We start from the raw sequence: 7,011 nt of genomic DNA, 5'->3' as shown, positions 1-7,011 counted from the left end.
GTTCTTTACCACTAGCGCCACCTGGGAAGCCCTCAGAGTCTCATATAAAGTCCTAAAGTAGATGGGTAAATGTTCCTCTTGCTTTTATTCCTGCTAAAGCAACATGCATAGAAATAGGAAGACAAACCCTGCGAGGAGCTGGGAAGGGGGATCACAAGCAAATGCAGACTGTAGAGACCAGTCACGGTCTAAGGTGAGGCTGCTCCAAGTGTGGTCCTCAGACCTGTATTGGTCAGCTAAGAGCGGATCACAGACTCCACAGAGTAAGTGTAGAAATCAAGAGAAAGCACCAAGAAACGTCTATATCCCTTTCACTCCTTCTTAGGCTTGTCCTATTATATCTGAAATAAAATAATAAGAAAAGAAATGTGGGCTTGTATTTTGTACAGCTTTTATTTCTTTCATTGCTTTTTCCCATCTGTGACAAGGTTATTGTATTTCGCAAAGGCAGCAGTCTGTGATGGCTTGGAAATGTGGAAAACAAAACATTCTTCCCCGCAGATACTCACTGGCCCAAGGGATGTGAAGCGCCAAGGAAAGAACTCCTCCTCAATCTTGGGAGAAAGTGAAATCCATGCAGCGGCAGCCATGGGAGGATGCATGGGGGCGCTGACCAGGCAGCCGGGAGCCCAGGCCCACCATCCCCACTGGGACACACAGATTAGGGTAAACCCTTGTCCTGCCCCGACCAGGCATAAAAACAGGGGCCATCAGAGCCAGGCCTGCAGTGACAAGGTATATTGGCCAGTAAAGAAGATGTGGGTGCCCCAGGCATCCTGCCAGGAGAAGTGAGGACTCTGGGAATGGGCTCTCTGGAGACCTCCTGGGCAGGCCATTTTTGGCAGCAGGGCAGGGGTTGTGTCAGGTCTTAGTTGCAGTACATGAGCTCTCTAGTTGCAGCACATGGGCTTAGATGCCCCAAGGCATGAGGGATCTTAATTCCCTGATGGGGTACCTGAGTCTTCTGCATTGGAAGGTGGATTTCTAGCCACTAGACCATCAGAAAAGCCCCTGGGCAGGCTTTGTTATGACTTCGAGGACCCCCTCCTTTCTCTGATGATGCACGTCAGGTGGGGACCTGAGACACACATCAAAAGAGGAAAGGATGCTGTGGCTTTTTTTCTGAAAGCAGAACCACTCCCTGGCCCACTCTCTACTCCTGAGCCTGAGAACACCCCCACAACCTGTGGAGCAGAGAAGGCGCATTCTGCTCCTCTGTGCTCTTCCCTCCGGTGAAAAGGACCAAGGAAACCTCCCAGAATCTACAAATGCTATTGGCTTCAATCCAAGATGGAACGCAATGTATGCTTCCCTCTAGGTGAAAAGCAGGCAAAAGTGTGAGCAGCTAGGATCCTGGTCACCCTGAGGTATGGTGATGAGGGAACAGGGAAAATTGGGGGTGCTGCTCTTGATGGGGGTGCTGGGGAAAGGGAGAGTTCAGGTTGCAAACATAAAATTGTACCCTTACAACTTGTCCACTTTCTTTGTGTACCTTAAGCTTCAATAAAATGTTTGAAAAACCTCTCGTCTCCAACCATAACTGCAAAAACAAAATAAAATATAGGGACAGAGGTCTTGCTCGATTCTGTTCCTCTTGTGTGAGAAACACTGAGTCGTAGACCCATGGAAAAGACCAATTACCCCGTGAGAGAAGCTGGGATCTGATTTTTGGGTCACTGTTTTCCCAGGTGGTCGCGGGGTGGGGAATGGTTGACTCATTTTCCTTACTCCCCTCCTGCCCTTGTCCCCACCATGTGGAGGTGGATGGGGGCCAAGGGCTGGGAGATTTGGGCTGTTGCCTTGGTAATGCTTAAATATTGGCTTCAAGTTATGATGGTAAAATAAATAAGCAGGAGCCTTGGGGAGCTCAAAGTGGCCCTGCCCGTTGTTCCAGATGCTTGTCAAAGCCCGTGCAAGGATTTGGCTCACCCACAGGGAAGCGTGGGGGGCAGAGTCCAGGTTAGGGGCTGCCTGTGCCCTGCATACTCTGACACCTGACCTCCATCTAGCATGGAGAACAGATCCCTGAGTCTTGGTAGATTCTCAAAAATCCTTGCTCAGTGTCATCTGTTGAAACATTAAGAACTCAAAGCCAGAGTCTCAAGAAAACTCTCTCTGAAGGTGGGGTGGACACAGAGGGCATTCATGGGGCTAAAATCAATGCTAAAGGTAGATATACTCACCTCCAGAAGGTGTGCATGTGTGATCAGACACTTAGTTGTGTCTGACTCTTTGCAATCCCATGGACTGTAGCCCCCCAGGCTTCTCTGTCCATGGGATTTTTCCTGGTGGCTCAGCGGTAGAGAACACGCATGTCAACACAGGAGACTCAGGTTCAATCCCTAGGTTGGGAAGATCCCCTGGAGGAGGAAATGGCAACCCACTCCAGTATTCTTGCCTGGAGAATCCCATGGATAGAGGAACCTGGAAGGCTGCAGTCCATGTGGTCACAAAGAGTCGGACATGACTCAGTGACTAAACCACCACCACAGGAGGATAAGTCCACAGGAAGACAAGTCAGGAGCTTTCAGAGGTCAGAAGGTGAGGGCCAAGGAAATAAGAGTGCTTTTTAGAAACCAGGAACCACAGCTCCCTGACTCGGGCGGAAAACACCCTCCAGGATCAGGGGAGCTGAGATTTGCAGCAGTGGCTGAGAAGACGACAACCCTGGTCCAGGAGATAGACAAGAACTTGGTCCAAGATAAATTCTCCATTCCAGTCCCAACTCTGTGGCCAAGAAGCTTTGACTTGGAGGTGTGTAGCAGGTCCTTAGCAGCTCTGGGCCTCAGTTTCCCCAACTGTGAGCCATTGTTTATATAGATGGAGGCAGGAGAGGCCCGGACTCCAGCCCTGGGAACGCTGGGAACGGTCCCCGTGAAACCCATCACACCCTCCCCCAGCAGCTGTGGCAGATGTGCGGGTGCGTATTCCAGGATTTACGATGTGGCTGCCCTCGGGGAAGTGGAAACTGCTGGCCTCGCCTGTCCCGGAGCATCCAAATTATAAACCTCCACTGAAGCCTTGGCTCGGTCGGTGTGCTTGTCCTGCTGTGTGTGCAGGGGAGGGACGAGCACACAAACTTGGGCAGGGTGGGGTGGGGTCGGCTCCCTCTGGGCAATGCTGAGGCATCAGCAGTGCTGGGAGGGGCCCCAAATGTTTGACACCAGCATGAGGTCACCGCTGTCCTGCCTCTGGGGTGTGATGTGTCAGCAGGCAGCCGCTGGCCCACGTGCCATGATTCCTCACAGCAGCCTGCATTCTTCACCCTGAGTCGGCCGCTGCCCTGCCCAGCCTGCTCCTCGCTCCCACTCCCTCCCAGGGGCCTCCCGGGGCTCCAGCCTCTGGAAGCCAGGAGGGCGTGGAGTGAGGCAATACATCAGCAGGGCGGGTGCCCCCTGGACTCATTGGGATGCTCTTCTTGGCAGATTGGTCCTCTCCAGAGCTACAGGCTGACTGCTGAGAGATGATCAGGTTCTCCTTCTGCTCCCTCTTGCGAAAGACAGCACAGTGTAATGGTTGTTGTTGTTCAGGCCAGAGATCAAACCCCGGGCCCTTGGCAGTGAGAATGCGAAGTCCTAACCACTGGTGGCTCAGTGATAAAGAATCTGCCTGCCAATGCAGGAGACATGAGTTTGAGCCCTGGGTCAGGAAGATCTCCTGGAGAAGGAAATGGCAACCCACTACCGTATTCTTGGTGGGGAAATCCCATGGACAGAGGAACCTGGTGGGCTACTGTCCGTGGGGTCGCAAAGAGTCAGACACAATTTAGCGACTAAATAACCACCACCACCACTGGACCACGAAGGAATTCCCAGGGGGGGACCCCTGTTTAGAGATGAGGAAACTGGGGAGCAGGGAAGCAAGCAGTTAGTCCAGAAGTCCCCAGCTGGCAAGTGGTGGAGTCAGGATTCAAACCAAGGTCCCCCAGTCCTGGGATCCTCTCTAAGGTTTCTGCCTGAGCCCAATATCTGGGAGAATTCCTACCCTGCACTCCCAGGCAGGAGGGAAAGCAAGTAGGAAATCCTCAGCTTTCCAGAGCAAAACGTGGTCCCATCCTCTAGACACTCTCTAACTTCAGTTGGTGTATGAATCCCTGAAAGAAGTCTGTAAAAAATCCCTCTCAGAGGTTCTGACCCAGTAGGCTGGTGGGGGAGGGGAACCAGGGTCGGCTTTGAAAACAGGACCCTGAACCCCAGGTGACTAAGTGCAGGAGGCTGACTGAGAACCATGTCCTGAGAAGCCCTGAAGCATCACTGAGATCAGACTCTGGGGTTAAGTTCAGCCGGTGTCGCCAGCTCAAGGCAGGAACAGGCAGCACAGCTCAGCCAGAGTCCAGGCCAGATGAGTCCAGCGGGCCGGGCCTGCTGGGACCAGAGGGCCTCACCCTGGCGCAGCCAGCTGGTGCCCAGCAACCCAAGGAGGAGTTTTTGGATTCAAACTTCCATTCCTGAAGAAGCAAATGCAAGCTCATTCTGGGAGAGCCCCAGGGCGGCTCTGGGCTCTGCCCAAACCCTAGCACAGAGGATCTGGAAAGGCCCAGAGAATGAGCCAAAACCCTCTTTCCCCTTTACAATTCCAAGCGCCAATAGCTTTTCCCCGAGACCCGCCCTTTCGCAGTGACGTCATCTGCGCATGCTCAGTGCCAAGAGATGATGGAAATCCGGCGTTCCAAGTCCTCCTGGCCAGCTGGAGCTGCAGCGTTAAGTTCTGTGGAGTGCAGCTCCCGTCCACCACCCAAAGCCGGGAGGAAAACAGGTACAGCTAGTGAACAAGACGTCCTTGGCATCTCACTGGAGCCCGCTCTACCAGGTCTCATGATAAGCTATGAGCTCAGTTTCTGGACCAAGCATCCAGGTCTCCACGGCCGCGGTGGTGGGCAGTGGCTCTGCCAGCGGCCACACCCAAAATCACCTCTGGCTTCAACTACACTGCAAGCCCCAACTCTCTGAGGTTTAAAACGGAAAAGAGAAGGACGGGAAAGCCTTCCTACTCATGCCATCCAGGCGGCCCTGTGAAATAAAGAGGTGTCCCAGGATGCCTGGGAGTTGATATCATGGTGTTCTGGGTTTCTTTTTTTCTAACAGATCTTTTAATTGAGGTAAAATGGGTATATAACATTATGTTACAGATGTACAACATAGTAATTAATTATTTGTGTACACTGCAAAATAGTAGACCATGATAGTCTAGCTACCATTATTACCATACAATTACCCCCGCCTTCTCCCATCTCACGCATCCCAAACCCATTCCCTTCTGATAACCATTTATTTTGTATTAAGACACTGACCATCTATATTCCTTTTTTACCCCTCCCCCTTTGGCTGAGTAGTGAAAGCACTGAGTCCTAACCACTGGACCACCAGGGAATTCCTGATATAAACCATCTAAAAGCAGTGATGGGACTTCCTTGGTTGTGCAGTGTATAAGAATCTGTCTGCCAAGGCAGGGAACATAGGTTTGATCCCTGGTCTGGGAAGATTCCCTGTTCAGCAGAGCAACTAAGCTTGAACGCCACAGCTACTGAGCCCGCCTGCTGCAGTTACTGAAGCGCATGCCCCTAGAGCCTGTGCAAGCCATCGAAATGTGAAGCCTGTGCACCACAGAGAAGAGTAGCCCCCGCTCACAGTAACTAGAGAAAGCCTGAGAGCAGCAAAGAAGACCTAGCACAACCAAAAATAAATTACTAATTTTTTATTTTAAAAAAGCATTGATTGTGTGTCCAAACCAAGTTTCTTCCTCTTCCCCATTGCAATTAATCTTTTCATAATTTTCTTATTTCTTTTAGCATATTCAGGGCATACCATATTATCTTCTAGGTCTGAGGATGGGAAAGTGCAGGCAGGTAGCAGGAAGAGAGAGAACATCTCCTGGGAGTGTCAGGGACTCAGGCCTGACCTGCATGGAACTGCAGGTGAACCCAACCTTCTGTGTCTGCTGGGAACAGTCTACCACGGACCACACACTGCTGGGCACCTGAACCTTGTGGCAGAATGGGCTAAACAGAGATAGGAAGGGGCCATGAATTCACAGCCTTAGGTTGAATGGCTTGCAGCAATTTTTTTTTAAACATCTTTTTATGCATTTATTTTGGCCAGGCCATGGGGCATGTGGGATCTTAGTTCCCTAACTAGGGATAAACCGGTGGCCCCTGCACTAGAAGTGCAGAGTCTTAACCACTGGACCATCAGGGAAGTCCCTCAGCAATTCTGACCATGCTACCAGCATGGCTTCCTGAGCTGAAGTTATCGCTTCAACCATATTAGTTCCTTCCTTGCTCTCACTTATCCTACTTTTCCGAAAGCTTGCGCTCTTGGTCACCATCTTGTGTTTCCTTCAACATGACTGCAATCTGGCCTCCTGAGATGACTCAGGAATTTACTCATCTTTTTCAGGATAAGCAAGTTTCTGGAGTCTCAAATAATCTCTATTTTCTGGCCACTGGCACTCAAGTTGTTGGCACCAGTTCTGCAAAGTGTCCTGACGAACCTTATCAATTGGAGGCATCATGGTCAGCAAAGAGAAATTGGTTTACTGCAACTAGATTTGGGGCAAGCTTCGAACTGTTCATTTGTTTAAGGAGGATGAACTTGATCACTTGTACTCAGCAGATCCACATTGATTCTCTCACTAACTGGAACCAATGTAATAATCATGTTTCCTTTATCTAATGCCTCTTCAAAGGAATTCTCATAATATGGGTGTGCCATTTTTCTGTTTTGTTTTTTAATTTTTTACCGAGGTAGGATTCACATTTGTTGTTGTTGTTCATCACTAAGTCGTGTCCAACTCTTTTCGATCCCATGGACTGCAGCATATGAAGCCTCCCTGTCCCTCACCATCTCCTGGAGTTTGCCCAAGTTCGTGTCTACTGAATCAGTGATGCTATCCAACCAGATTCACATACCATAAAATTAACCTTTGTTGGGACTTCCCTGGCAGTGCAGTGGTTAAGACTCTGTACTCCCACTGCAGGGGCACAGGGTTCAATCCATGGCCAGGGTAACCCAT

General features: G+C 50.5%; 1 pseudogene; it reads right to left on the bottom strand.

Annotated features, from left to right (window-relative positions):
- Window positions 1–661: 661 nt before the first annotated feature.
- On the bottom strand, window positions 662–6,710 carry LOC138415831 (developmental pluripotency-associated protein 2 pseudogene; annotated as a pseudogene).
- Window positions 6,711–7,011: the final 301 nt, after the last annotated feature.

The sequence above is a fragment of the Ovis canadensis genome, chromosome 12 (assembly GCF_042477335.2).
Source record: "Ovis canadensis isolate MfBH-ARS-UI-01 breed Bighorn chromosome 12, ARS-UI_OviCan_v2, whole genome shotgun sequence".
Taxonomy (NCBI): Eukaryota; Metazoa; Chordata; class Mammalia; order Artiodactyla; family Bovidae; genus Ovis; species Ovis canadensis.
Note: the sequence above shows the minus strand (reverse complement) of the source record. Positions and strands in the feature narration are given on the sequence as shown.